Source organism: Nyctereutes procyonoides, unplaced genomic scaffold (assembly GCF_905146905.1).
Source record: "Nyctereutes procyonoides isolate TBG_1078 unplaced genomic scaffold, NYPRO_anot_genome, whole genome shotgun sequence".
NCBI classification, from domain to species: domain Eukaryota; kingdom Metazoa; phylum Chordata; class Mammalia; order Carnivora; family Canidae; genus Nyctereutes; species Nyctereutes procyonoides.
The window spans coordinates 5,950,139-5,964,371 of NW_026575155.1; the positions used below are offsets into that span (position 1 = coordinate 5,950,139).

The 14,233-nt window shown below is 46.0% G+C and overlaps 1 pseudogene; it reads right to left on the bottom strand.

The window, feature by feature from the left end:
* Window positions 1-1,532: 1,532 nt before the first annotated feature.
* On the bottom strand, window positions 1,533-2,086 carry LOC129502185 (60S ribosomal protein L17-like; annotated as a pseudogene).
* Between the last annotated feature and the right edge of the window lie 12,147 nt (window positions 2,087-14,233).

Sequence of the window (14,233 nt, forward strand, 5' to 3'; positions counted from 1 at the left end):
AAAGAAAACAACAGTTTGGGGTTGGCTTAGGTTTGCACGAGGTTCACACTGACAATAGCTGATGGTGGAGATGGAGTTATTTTTTTTTAATTTTTTTATTTTAATTTTAAATTTTTTTGGTATTTTTTTTACTGGAGTTCGACCTGCCAACATATAGTATAACACCCAGTGCCCATCCCATCAAATGCCCCCCTCAATGCCCATCACCCAGTCACCCCAACCCCCCACCCACCTCCCCTTCCACTACTCCCTGTTCATTTCCCAGAGTTAGGAGTCTCTCATGCTTTGTCACCCTCTCTGATTTTTCCCACTCAGTTTCGGAGACAGAAGTCTGCAGGAGGGAGACCGGCCTGGGGCTTGGGAAGCCGGGGTAGGTGGACCTCGGGATCTCAGCAGTGGTCCTTGCTGTCTCCGACACTAAAACGCAGGATCCTTGGCTGCCCAGGATCCCAGGCCCTGGAACCCATAATCACAGATCCCCTCCCATCACCACCTCCACCACCACCACCAGCCGCCCTCCCCCAGCTCCATAAAAAAGTACCACAAACTAGAGGCTTAAAACAAACATTTATTCTCCTAAGTTCAGAGGCCAGAAGTCTAAAATCAAGATGCCCCAAACCAAAGCTCTCTAGTCTTGAGCAAATCACTTCATCTCCCTGTACGTCACTTTGTTCATCTATAAAATATAGGAGCTGCTCTTTCCAGCACTCCAGGGATTTCATTTATCCGTTCTGTGCGAGCATCCCCCCAGCTTTGTTTCTTTCTTTCTTTTTTAATTCTTTTTTAAATATATATATATTATATATTATAATACATTTTATATATTAGATTATATTTATTTATATATTATGTATTATATTATATTTAAAATATATATTTTTTTTTATTGGAGTTTAATTTGCCAACAGATAGCTTTGTTTCTACCTGCTTGTACCTGTGACCCTCAGAGGCCCACAGCTGGGTCTGCAGGGGCCTGGCGAGGAAGTTCCGGGACTGTGTGTCCCCCGGGGAGCCTGTCACCCAGGGCTGACCGGTAATCCTTGGAGATAATGCTAGGTAGGGGTGCTGGCCCTCCCATGGTGGGAGGTGGGATGGCACTAAATACCCTTGCAGCTTTCCAGGAAGGGTAAGGGAGGGTGTGCAGACCCCTAGGTAGGGTGATGACGGTGTCTGGGTTTGCCCAGGACTTGCTCAGCTTTTGCTCTATCATATCTATCATATTAGTCTGTTTGGGCCGCCGGACCAAATTACCGCAGATGGGGAGGCTTGTACAAGATACTTCTCTTCTTGCGGTCCAGCCTGGAAGTCCAAGATCAAGGCGCTGTCAGGGTTGTTTCTGCTGAGGCCTCCTTTGCTGGCTCGTAGACGGCCGACTCTGGCTGTCTCTGTGCCCTCATATGACCTTTACTCTGTGCAAGTGCAGACAGATCTCTGGAGTCTCTTCCTATAAGTGACACCTGTTCTTTTTTTTGTTTTTGTTTTTATTATTTTTATTATTTTTTATTTTTATTTGCATTTGTTCTATGCAGAATTTACTCCCGGGCCGTAAGTTTTTGTTTCTTCAGTTTCTTCTGGGATATCTTTTTCTTCTGTGCAACCTCCTCTTCTGGTTCAGGAACAATCTGCTCTTTTTCAGTAAGAATCATCTCGATGTGGCAGGGAGAGCTCATGTATGGGTTAATCCGGCCATGAGCCCTGTGGGTTCTATGTCGCATCTTGGGGGCTTTGTTCACCTGGATGTGCTCAGTGACCAGAGAATCTACATCTAAACCCTTAAGTTCAGCATTTTTTAATCATTTTTAATCATGTGCAGTAAAAATTCAGCACTCTTCTTGGGCCGCCGACCCTGTGTCCAGCCCCACTGTTTGGCCTGTGCACACCTACCAACTCTACCATGGTAGCGACGGAATGGCACACACTATTTCTGCAAAGTGACATCTTTCAGATACTTGGTGGCTTTTCGGATATGCATACCCCTGATGGCCTGGGCCATTTCACGTGTGTTCTTAAAGTGAACACAAAGATTTGAACCTCTTGACTTGCATGATTTTGTAGGGTTTTCTGGGTCCAGGGAGTAGCAAACCATCTCCGGAGGTCACCTCAGGCCCCTCTGGGGAAGAGACACCTGTTCTTCTTACACTGGGCCTCAGTCTTATGATCTCAGGTAAGATCATAAAAATCTTAAGATGGTAAGATGACCTCAGGTAAGATCTTTATTTACCTGTGCCTAGGCTTCCAAATACAGTTACATCGGGGCTTGAGGCTTCGACTTGAGAATTTGGGAAAGACAGTTCAGTCCCTAACATCCCCCCATGAAGGCTGGTCACAAATACATTAGCAAAACACACAAGCCTAAAGGAGCCTTTCTGGGCAATAATCCTGCCTCTGGCCTCCAGCTGATGCCTAGGTACTTGCATGGATAATGTGGGACCCTTGCCTTGGCTGCCACAGATGGACCTGGCATGCTTGCAGAGAGGATGGGGGTTTCCAGGGCCCCCCACTCATTCCCCCCAGGCTGATCTTTCCCTTTGGCTGCTGACTCAACCGCACTGAGTCTGAGCCAGGAGTGTGAGTGGCAAGGGGGTCCTGGGCACGGCCCCCCTACTACATGGCTGGTGGGGAGGTTCCCACAGGAGTTCACGTTGGCAAAGGGCAGGCAAACTGTGAATGAAGCAGCCTCTCAGACATCCTAATCTGCTGCTGGAACAGCCAGGATGCTCTGGCACCCAGCCTGTTCCCAGCCATGTGGTGCCAAGCAGCCCCTGGGCTGACGCAAAAGGGAATTAAAAACAACAACAAAAAACAACCAGGAAATTCAAAACCTGAGTCTGTGGTCCTCCCTGCTGCCCACTTGTTAGTTTCGAAGTTTGAGGCAAAATGCACCACTACTGAAGCTAGAACAGTTAATAAAAGAAGCCCCAAGTAGGAGCTTTGGCCAGCATTTCTGTTTCTCGAAGTCCTGTTATTTGATTAGAATATTATGGTGAACTTTCCCATTGATCACAAAGGTGGTGGTCAGTGAGAAACCCTACTCGATCTTCCTACGTTAATCCTGGAAAGTGCTTCCAGAATGATCACAACACACGAATTCTCCCCTCTTCACATTGTGGGGAATGTTGCAGAACTTTCCAAGGGATGGGCCAGATCCCTCACATCCTGCATCCTTGACATTTTTTGTAGAGCTGTCACTTTCGGAGGTAGGATGTGGCTAAACCAAAGCACAAGGGAAATGCCTTTTGGCAGCTCTGCAGTACTAGAAGCTTCAGGTTCGCTTCTGAACTGATAACCTCTTTCCTAGCGCGTAGGAGGAGATGGAAGGAAGAGGAGAGGAAATTCCTTCTGGCGTATGGAATAAAAATCTGTCTTCAACAAGTGAAGGCTGGAAGGAACATGTGGACATTCCATCTCGTATATTGCTGTTCGTTGATGATGCTAGGTAGTTTCAGCTTTATTTCATGGGCACGCCAGCCAGAAAGCTCTTAACTGTACCTCCAAACCTCAATTTTCTCTGGACAGGGAAGGAGGAGGAACTGCTAACAAAAAAGTAACTGGGTCTCAATAGCTTATGAGTTCTACTGCCCACGCTCCAGTGGACAGGGGAGGGAGCAGGGCAGGGCTGAGGGTCGGGGGAGAGTCCAAGGGAGAAAAAAAGAGAAGGCTCTGGGCATCATGAGGATGGGATAATTTCCTCCTGAGAAATTCAATGCTAGTTGTCAGATCTGATTTCTCCAAATGAAATCTCTGCACGAACAATGGCAAAGAAAAAAAAGACTGTCATCTCGCAAGACTACCTTGAGTTACGATTTCAATAAATCCTGGATACCATGCTTTTATTAAATCCCCCAATGCTTGCAACTTCTGTTGATAGAATAGTGTTATTTCACTATCATGGGGTGGGGGGGGGACCTCACTTCTAAAATCAGAATCATTTACATCTTAAGGCATACCCAGGGAGTTATTGAAGGTCTCCAGACTTAGAAAGAGCTGAGACCGTCTCCCTCGGTTATTTCAATTTCTCCGAAGGAATCGTGTTGTTTTAAATTCCTATTTCTGGAGTTACTAGTGCTGTTGAGCGTCTTACATTTATTAGTCACTTACATTTCTCCCAGAGCCTTTGGCCACATCTATTTCCCTAACTCTCTCCTAGAACAAATTTTAGATTTATTGGGGGTTATTAAGGAAAAGACGTGTGGTGGGGGATGGTGTGGGGAGGAGCAGAAGGAGGGGAGGGTGGGAGGAAGGTTCTCGAACCCAATCCCCAGCCCTGGCAACCCATCCCCTTCCTTTCTCCTGGGCTAGATTCCCTCTACTTCATTCCCACTGTTTTCCCCAAGGCCAAGTGCAGTCTCTTTGGGGAGCTCTCTCTTCTCCTAAGATCATTTATTCTCTCAAGCCACTTCTTCTCAATCATTTCACTCGTAGAGAGAGGAACTTTAGTCTGGGATGCTGAACCCCTCTCCAGTGCAACTCCTCTGAGGACAAGCCATAGATGTTCATGGTGACCCTGTCTCATTTTAAAAAGTAAAATACTCATATTCTAATTGGTATGAAGCAAAATAAATACCCAGATCCTGACTTCATGATTTTTCCCTCCCGTGTGCAAATCACTAAGGCCAAGAGCTGCCTGATTCACCATTGGCATGAACATCCAGGCTCCTCCCCTGGGCTGGGAAGGACAGATGCTGCCACCAGGGCCTCCAGAGCATGGCCCACGTCTTCCTCCTTTCTTCCTTAAAGGTTGGTGAAATGCTGAGCTCTGTGCTGAACTTTATCTTGTCATAGTTTGTAGCACTTAATCTCTGCTGCCACGTGGGGAAATTACCTTGGTCTTGTGGACACTGCCCTGGAAACCATTCCAGTGGTCTCTGGGCAGAGAATGCACAGATCAAATTAAGATGCTTGCCTCTTGTGGTTTGCTGGTTTGTTAAATCAGTCCAAAACACACAGCAAGAAGCAGGGGGAGAGGCACGGGGCAGTCACCGCAGTTGGGATGTTGTGCAGGTGCGGTGGAAAGGCCATCCTCCTGAATCCCCGTTGCATGACATGTACCTGTCCTGTCTCTCTGCGGCCTGTGTCAACCTTCTGCCACAATGGCTTGGTGCCAAGGTTGAGCAGGGGTTCAGCAGGGGGAGTCCGTGTACACTTGTTCTATTGGAGGGATGTAGGGCTCTTATGCCTGGCCACTGCTATAATTTGCCAACAGCTATGGGTTTTATCTGCATTTCTTGGATGGAACACAAGGGATTCAGACTGGGACATACTGAGTGTCACAGATGGGTGGCCGATATAGGGATGACAAAACCATCTGCTTAGAGGTGGCATGACCCATAGCTATTGACTTGGTCTTTCCAAAACCAAGTAGCACTCTAGCCGTTCTCTTTCTCCTCCTCCTCCTCCCCCCCTTATTGTAAATCACATACATCTCTTACAAGTTACTAACTTCTTATCTACACTTAACATTCCTTATGAATTCTGCTTATGTCTCAAAGGCTACATGCTTGCCCATTCTCTGTATTTCACCTTATTAATTTCATCCAATCCATTTGTTTTCCTGTCCTCATAGCAGAGTATAATATCCTCAAGTGATATTACCAATTCATGTTATGTCTGCTCATGACCTGTACCTTGGCTGATGAATTCCCAAGATTACAAAAGGAAAAAAGTGAATCAGATCTGTCTTAATCTTAAGACACCTAGGTATCATCTACAAGGAAGTTTTGGGAGGGGTATACAAAACTCCCATTCTCACCAGTCCCCATCCACATCACTGGTGGACTGCAGGGACTTATTTGGATTAGAGTATGGAGGTGGCATCTGATCTAGAAAAGACACATGGGCTGGGAATTGAGTCTGTCCAGACTGGTGAGACCCAGTGAAGAGAAGTAGATGGGAGGTGTGATGTGGTTCCTTTGAAGGGAGAGAGAAATCTCATCTTCTGTGTGGTGGAGAATTCAGCTCTGCCCAATGAGAGGTCTGGTCTTTGTCCTGAGCTCCTGGGAGGAGATGTCTAAGCCCTTGGGACATCTTGCCTGGCAGGAGAGTGTTTGTTTGCCTGGAGGTTTGCAGCTACAGTAATGTGATTTAGGGTGGGGGCTTCAGGTTACTTGGGATCAGATTCCTTCCAGAGGGATACTGAGGTTAACCAGGTAGGAGGCCAACCTGATAGAGGGACCTGAAGGAGCCCTGATAGAGACTCTGGACTCCAAGGTTTGGAGGGTTTTCCTGGTTGGCAGTGCTCTTTGCAGATTGTCACACATGTTGCTGCGAGGGTGAGGTTGTCCTGACTCCACCAGGAGAGGGCAATTGTAAGCTCCGAGTTTGGAGCATTCCCGAATTCTACCTGTGTACTCTTCTCACTATCTTTGTCAACTAGTATCACTTAGGCTGCATTTTAAATACCCTTGTAGCCACTGTAACCTGCAATAAACTGTAATAACCATAAGTATATAAAGCTTTCAGTGAGATCTGTGAGTCTTTCTAGTGAATTATTGAACCTCACGGTGGGGACTATGCCCTGACCCTGAACTTTGCATTGCCATTGAAACCCAAAATACTGCATAACTCAAAGTGTTTATTTGCCGGGCCAAGGGATAGACAGGATGGTTGTGGGTCACTGTGGCTGGTGTTTCCAGGATCCTATAAAATATGGTTTAAAAACTTGTTCACATAAAATGGAAGATTTATAGATGCTGAAGGAGCCTCTTATTTTTCTGATTTAGAATTTCTTGAACTAGTGTGATGTGTATGTATGATTGTGTGTGTGCACACGTACACGAGTACACAAGAGGAGAATTCTCTGCTCTGTTGCTGCAGGAACACAGTGATCATAAAGCTGCACACATGGGGTAGTAGCATTGCACCTACGTATATCATATTTGAACTGCAGGAAATCAAAGACATGGAGAAAATCTTGAAAAGATTTCAAGAACCCCTTGCCTATAGAGGAAAAGGGATAATGATCACATTGGATTTCTTTTCAGAAACCGTGCAAGCAAGAAGATAGTGGAGTGACGTATTTATAGTGTTGAAAGAAAAAACCCCAACAACCAAGAATTCTGTACTCTGCAAAATTATTCTTTGAAAGCCAAGGGGAGACAAAGACTTTCTCGGACAAACAAAAACCAAGAGAACTTGTCATTGCTAGACCTGCCTTGCAAGAATTGTTCAAAGACTTTCGTTGGAGGGAAGGAAAATGATAGAGGTGAGGAACCCAGATTTACTTGATAAAGGAAGAGCATTAGAAAAGGAATAAATGAGGGGCACCTGGGTGGCTCAGTGGTTGAACATCTGCCTTTGGCTCAGGTCGTGATCCCAGGATACTGGGATCGAGTCCCATATCAGGGACTCCCCTGAAGGGAGCCTGCTTCTCCCTCTACCTGTGTCTCTGCCTCTCTCTGTGTCTCTCATGAACAAGTGAATAAAATTAAAAAAAAAGAAAAAGAATAAATGAAGGTCAAATAAAATATTTTATTTTTCTTATTCTTGATTGAGCTAACAGAGAACAGTCCATTCCAAATAATCATAACAACAATGCATTATGTGATTATAACTTACTGGATAAGTGATCCGACCATAGCGGTGTAAAGAGATGGGAAGGGAGACGAGGTGAATACCCTGCTAAGAGATGTTTGTACTGCCCGTCAGAAGGTAGAATGTTGTTGGAAGACCCCTTCCTGGATCACTGGTGAACAAATGTTGCAAACTCAAAGACAACTACTAAAAAAAAAATTATTAAAGGCGTGTAACTGATATGCTGAGAGAGGAGACAAAATGGAATCATATAAAATGTCAACTAAAACCAGAGAGGCAAAAAAAAAGAAACAAAAGGCAATGAATGGAAAGCAGTAACAGGATAGACATGAGTCCAAATGTATCACTGATCGCTTTAAACGTCAACAGTACAGGAATTCAAAGACAGAGACTGTTGGAGGGGATCAAAACACAACACCCAGCGATATGCTGCCTGCAACAGACCTACTTTAAACACATAATCAGGTGAAAAGTGAAGGGAGGGAGAAAGATATGTCATGCCAACATGGAATGAAAGCGAGAGTAACTATACTGGTACCAAGGCAGACTTCAGAAAGGGGAAAATTGCCAGTGGTTTCCAGCAGTTCCAGAGGAGAGGAGGTGGGTAGGTACACAGGGGACCTTTAGGACCACGACATGATTCTGTACCATACTGTAATGGTGGATACATGACCCTATGCATCTGTCAAAACCCACAGAGCTGCACAACACAAGACATCAACCCTCATGTCAACTCTGCCCTTTAGTTGGTAATAATGAATTGATACTTGTTCACCCATTGTAATAGTGGGGACCCTTTAATTAATAGTAGGGGACCCTTTATGGGGAAGGAAAAGGTGTATATGTGAACTCCCTGTACTTTCTGCTCAATCTTTCTTTAAACCTAAAAATGCTCTTAAAAAAAAAAAAAAAGTCTAGGAGCACCTGGATGGCTCAGTGGTGGAGCATTGGCCTTTAGCTCAGGTTGTGATCCCGAGGTCCTGGGATCGAGTCCCACATCAGGTTCCCAGCAGGAAGGCTCCTTCTCCCTCTTCCTGTGTCTCTGCCTCTCTCTGTGTGTCTCTCATGAATAAATAAAATCTTTTTTTAAAAAATAGTGTGGGGCACCTCGGTGGCTCCATCGGCTAAGCATGTGACCCTTGGTTTCAGCTCAGGTCATGATCTCAGAGGTGTGGGATCAAGCCCCGTGGGCTTGTGCTGTCAATCTCTCGCTCTCAAAATAAATAAATAAATCTTTTTTAAAAAAAGTCTAATTAAAAAGAAAAAAAGCAACAACTCTCACTGTAGGCACTTGGCCACCTCCTCCCTGCACCACCAGCCTGGCCAGAGCCTCTGTTCTCTCTATCCAGGGAACCTCTGCCCCTTGAACCCTGGCACCCCTAGGGAGCCTCAGACTGGCTTTGGCTGACAGTTCTCTTGTTTCCCTCTTGGGTAGAGGGACAGGGGACAAGTGGCTCATGACAGAGTCCCAGGGGATAGACAAGGAGGCTCTGAGCCTGGGTCTGCTGGAGAGATTCTAGACGAGCGAGATGTGGTTCAACAAAATAAAAGGTGGCAGTTGAGCTGGAAAGGAGACCTACCTCTTCCGCAGACGCCCACTTCTAAAGATAATGTGGAGACACTCCCTGGGGCAACCTTGGGAGACACGGGCTGAAGATGGAGGGTCAGATGAGGGAAGGAGCCTGAGTTGCTCTGTCACTGCTGGAGCAGAGTCATTGCCTTCCAGGAACACCCGGATTGAACAGGGACATGCAGCCTCCCCAGAAAACCCAGGAAATTGTAAGATCCTGTCAATTCCAATTGACTTCTTATGAGTTGTTAGGATTGGATTCTTGGTCTCTTAGGGGATACCTTTCAGTCCTGGGTCCCTGCCTGCCCACAGTGACCACACACAAGGAGAAAGAGAACCTCACAGAAGGAAGATCCCGGGAACTTTGTGGATAGCACCAGAGCTCCTAAAGCAGAAGGACAATTTAAACCAGAGACTGAGACTCATCCAGGGGAAGGACCTCCACCCTTCTGCCCTGACTTCTCTTGTGCTCATAAAGGGACATGGTCTGGCCCTGCTTTGACCCCATAGGTTTGCAGGAAGGCCACGGGGGCCTAGAATGGTGAGCTCCAGGCTGGGATCGGCCCCTTCAGCCTCTCCCAGTGCTTTCTACTTCAGAGCAGTTAGGGGGAGCTATTCTCTAGAATGTGGCTGGCCTCCCGTCCCCCAGCCCAGCTGATCTCTGTTTGCCAGACACCTGTTACCTTAGAGATGGAACTCTCCATAGGGCTCTGAGTGGTCAGCTGTGGCCCACGGGCTGGCACTCGGAGGCAGAGCTGTGGAGCCCTACGCAGCCATGGAGGGCCCACCTTTGGCCCTCGGATTCCCTTTCCAGTTCATCCTGGAGCTCATGTCGCATGTACTTCTGGTGATTTCTGGAAGCTGGCTTCCAGACATAGCCCAAGTGTCCCTGTGTTTCCCTGGGGCAATGCTGGTATGTACTGTGGTGCTGGTTTTCCTAGAGAAGAGACGACTCACTCTAAGAAGTGTGAAGGCGCTGGGCAAAAGGTGTTCTTCCCGTGGTAAAGCCCTTGGAAGAGGCAGTGAGAACACTGGACAGATGACACCAGCCAATGATGCCCTCAGGCCGCCCAGGGTGGAGGCCAGTCCTCCCACATTGTAAACCTGCTCGTCAGCAATGAATGCAAACCTGAGCAGGCTCTCACTTCTGGACACTGTCAACTTTCCGAAAAAGGCACAGATGGGCCAGCCTCCTAAACTTTCCCAAGTCACTGGTGAAAAAACCCATCTTAAGGGTATCAGAGAAGGATGGAGAACAACTTTGGAAGAAAATAATGGATCATTTGAGTAAAAACACTCATTTTCCAGAAAGTCCAGAACTGCTCAACCAAAGAATTTCAAGATGGAAGTAGAGAGGTCAGGAAAAGGAGGGGGAAGAAAGGCTGGGGCAGTGGAAGGCAGGCGTGGAGCTGCCCCAAAAGATTCAGCCAGCCAGTTCCAGCCCAGGGCAGGCCCCAGGCTGCAGGCCGCCCCTCGCCTGACTTCCCTGCAGATCATCAGGGTGCCAGGACCTAGGGAGTCCAGCAAAAGTGGGGAGCAGGACACAGCGATCACCCCGCCCAACAGGCACAAGGGTGTCACTGATGATGCTGGGTTCAGTGTGTCCTTTCAGAGCTCTGACCAGGAACATCAAGAACTAGCCAGACAAGCGTGGGAAGAAAAGCAAAGGGAACGAAGAGCTTAGACGACAAATAAAAAGTCTCCAAACTGAGGAAGCATCTTTGCAGCGTGAAAATTCACAGCTTGAAAGGGAGATTCAGCGGCTGAAGCTGCAGCTTCAAATTCTGCCTGAATTACACCAAGAACACATCCTGCAACTTCAGAGAAAACTGGCGGAGGAGGAAATGCGGCACCTGCACCCGAGAGGAAACTGGCCAGCCTGTGCCGAGGCACGAGCTGCACGTGTCAGATCCGCAGCCTCTGCGGGAGGACGGCCAAAGACGCAGGCAAGGAGTTGGGGAGAAGCACCTGCCCCTGTCGCCAGAGGTCCTCTTCATGAGAAAAGCGGTCCAGAAGGCTGGGTGGCAGCTGTACTGACCCAGAGGGAGCTCAAGGAGCTAAGAAGTGATCGCAACGGGCACCTGCTCGCTGGCCGACGTCGAATCCAAGCAACACTGAGTCTGCCCCCTGGACAGTGTGCACGCGGTGAGGCCTCTGGGCCCCCGAGCTTACATCCTCGCCAGGGCCAGGGCAGGGCAGGGAAAGGAAGGGTGTGTGGAAGAGGAGGAGGAGGAGGAGGGAGATGATGGGGGATGAAAGCTCTCAAGGCCAGCTTTGGCCTGTAGCTGGCTGGCTCCTACTACCCAAAGGTGGGCAGCAAGAGGAACGAGGGGAAGAACAAGGTGTAATTATAATTTCTTTTTAAAAATTTTGGCCTCCTCAGCAATTAATATTGCTTTCAGATCTTTTAGGATTTTTTTTTTTTTTTTGGAGGGATGGGGAACAGATGTCTGAGCTTTTCAGGCCTTCCCTAAAGTTTTTTAGAAGAAAATTTTCGTTGCTATCCAACATACACACATGACAATTTCAATCACACACATAACATCATAAATATACACTTCAGTGAATCGTCACAAATGACCACACTGGTGTAACCACAGCCATGTCAAGGATTGGAAATCTCTCAGGATCTGAGGCTTCCTCCCAATTGCCGTGTCCTTTCTTCTACCCTGAATTCTAACCTGGCAAGTTGCTGTTTAAATATGATAGATCTGCCTTATTTCGAGGCTGGCTTCTGTCCCTTACCTTGTGTTCCTGGTTGTAGCTGTGACACATTCATTCATTGTTACTCGGTATCCTGTTGTATGAGTGTGTCACACTTTCCGTAATAATGCAGCTACAGGCAGTCTTGTTTATCTTTGGATAAACATACGGACAGGCACACCTTTAGGAGGTGCTGCCAAGGTTTTCCCCAAGTGGAGTTATAGCTTCCACCACCAAGATACTGCTCCCCATCTTTGCCCCCACTTTAGTTTTTCTGATGGGTGCATGTGGGTTTTCTTATGGCTTTAGTTTGCATTTCTCTGCAGACTAATGAGACTGAGAGCCTTCTAATTTATTTTCACTGATTTTATTTTTTGACACAATTAAAAATCTTCTGGCTGTGGACTCAGCAAGGCCTGACCCATGGCAGATCCATGATGTACAGAAATTCAAGATCTAAATTCGTTTCCCAAAGTGTTCCCGGCGTCTGTATTATTTGCCATATCGAATTATCACAAACTTTTATCTACCCATCTATCTGTCTCTCTCTATCCTCTAAACTGCTCATTAGGAGAGCCTCTTTTCCGAGGCGACTGTTCAAACTTCTTATCCATTATTTTCCTTTGGGCTGTCTTTTTGCTGTTGTTTAATTAGAGAATTTCTTTATATAGTCTGGATATACATCTTTTGTCAGGTGAGTAGAATGCAGATGTCTTATCCCTTTCTATGGCTTCCTGTTTCACTCTTTTTTTATTCATTCATTTGAGAGAGAGAGAGAGAGACAGAGAGAGAGAGAGAGACAGAGAGAGAGAGAGAGACAGAGAGGGAGAACGAGTAGGAGGAGGGGCAGAGGGAGAGGGAGAAGCAGACACCCCGCTGAGCAGGGAGCCTGATGCAGGGCTCGATCCCAGGACCCTAAGATCATGGCCTGAGCCCAGGACAGATGCTTAACCACCTGAGCCCCCCAGGCAGGTCCCCACCAACCAACACTCCATTCTTCTAACAGTGTCTTTTGATGAATGCAAGTTCTTGATTTTGGTGAAATCTAGTAAATCAATATTTTCCACCATGGTCATTATTTTATGTGTCTTTAAGAAATCTTGGCTCACGCCTGTGTCATTAAGACATTCCTCTGTTGTATTTCTAGAATCCCTATGGTTTTGTTGTTCTCATTTAGAGCTACAGCTGGTCTAGAATTGATTTCTATGTAGGATGTGAGGTGGCTGGCAAGAGAAATATTTTTCCTTATTGTCAACTGGCTTAGAACCGCTTACCAAAAAGCCACTACTTCCCCTGTTCTACAGCACGAATCTCTCATTGTGTAACAAAAACAAAGGTGTTCCTGTACATGTGGCTCTGCACCTGGATGTCCTATTCTGCTCCCTTGGTCTGTTCGTCTCATCTCTTTGCCAGGAACACACCACCTTAATGACGGTAGCTATATAATAAATCTTGATTTCCAGGTACCGTAAGTGCTTCCGCTCTCTTGTTTTTCAGGATTGTCTTGGCTATTCCTGAACTTTTGAACTTCCATACACATTTTAGAATCAGCTTACCAGTTTTCACAAATATCTGCCTAGATCTTGATTGGGGCTACATCGAATATACATTGCAATTATATCAATCAATTTGGGAAAGAAGTGGTATTTTTTATTTACATCACTGAACCTTCCAATCCGTAGACAAAACATACACCTTCATTTATTTAAATCTTCTTTAATTTTTCCTCATATTTAAAATTTTTTATGTAGAAGTCTTGCATGTCCTTTGTTATATTTATTCTGTGTATTTGATAGATTTGACCCTGTTGTAAATGGGATAGCTTAAATTTTTTATTTTCTAATTATGTATTATTGGTATATAGAAATACTATTAATTTTTGCTCTTTTAATATTGATCATTATTAAATAATGAATTCATTATTCATTCAATAAAATCTAGATTCATTTCCAAAAATACTTGTCATTTAGCATCTGATTAGTTTTCTGTGGCCGCCACAGCAAAAGACCAAATTAGGAATCTTAAAGCAACACAGATTTATTCTTTCATAGTTCTGGAGGCCAGAAGTCTGCAGTGGGCCATGCTCCCTCTGCAGGCTCTGGAGGAAAGTCCTGCCTGGTCTCTTTCAGCCTCTGGTGGTTTCCAGTGCTCTTTGGCTCCCGGCAACATAAATTCCAACCTCTGCCTCCATTTCCAAGTGGCTTTCTTTCTGCAAATTAAATATCCTTCTCCTTTCTATTATCTTATAATTGGATTTAAGGCCCACCCTAGATCCAGAATGATCTCATCTCAAGATCCTCAGCTTGTTTACATCTGCAAAGACCCTACTTCTAAATAAGGTCTCCCCCCTCAGTACCGAGAATTAGGACTTGGACCTATCTTTCTGGGAGATACAATTCAGAACATTGCAGCTTCCAAGCAAATACAAAT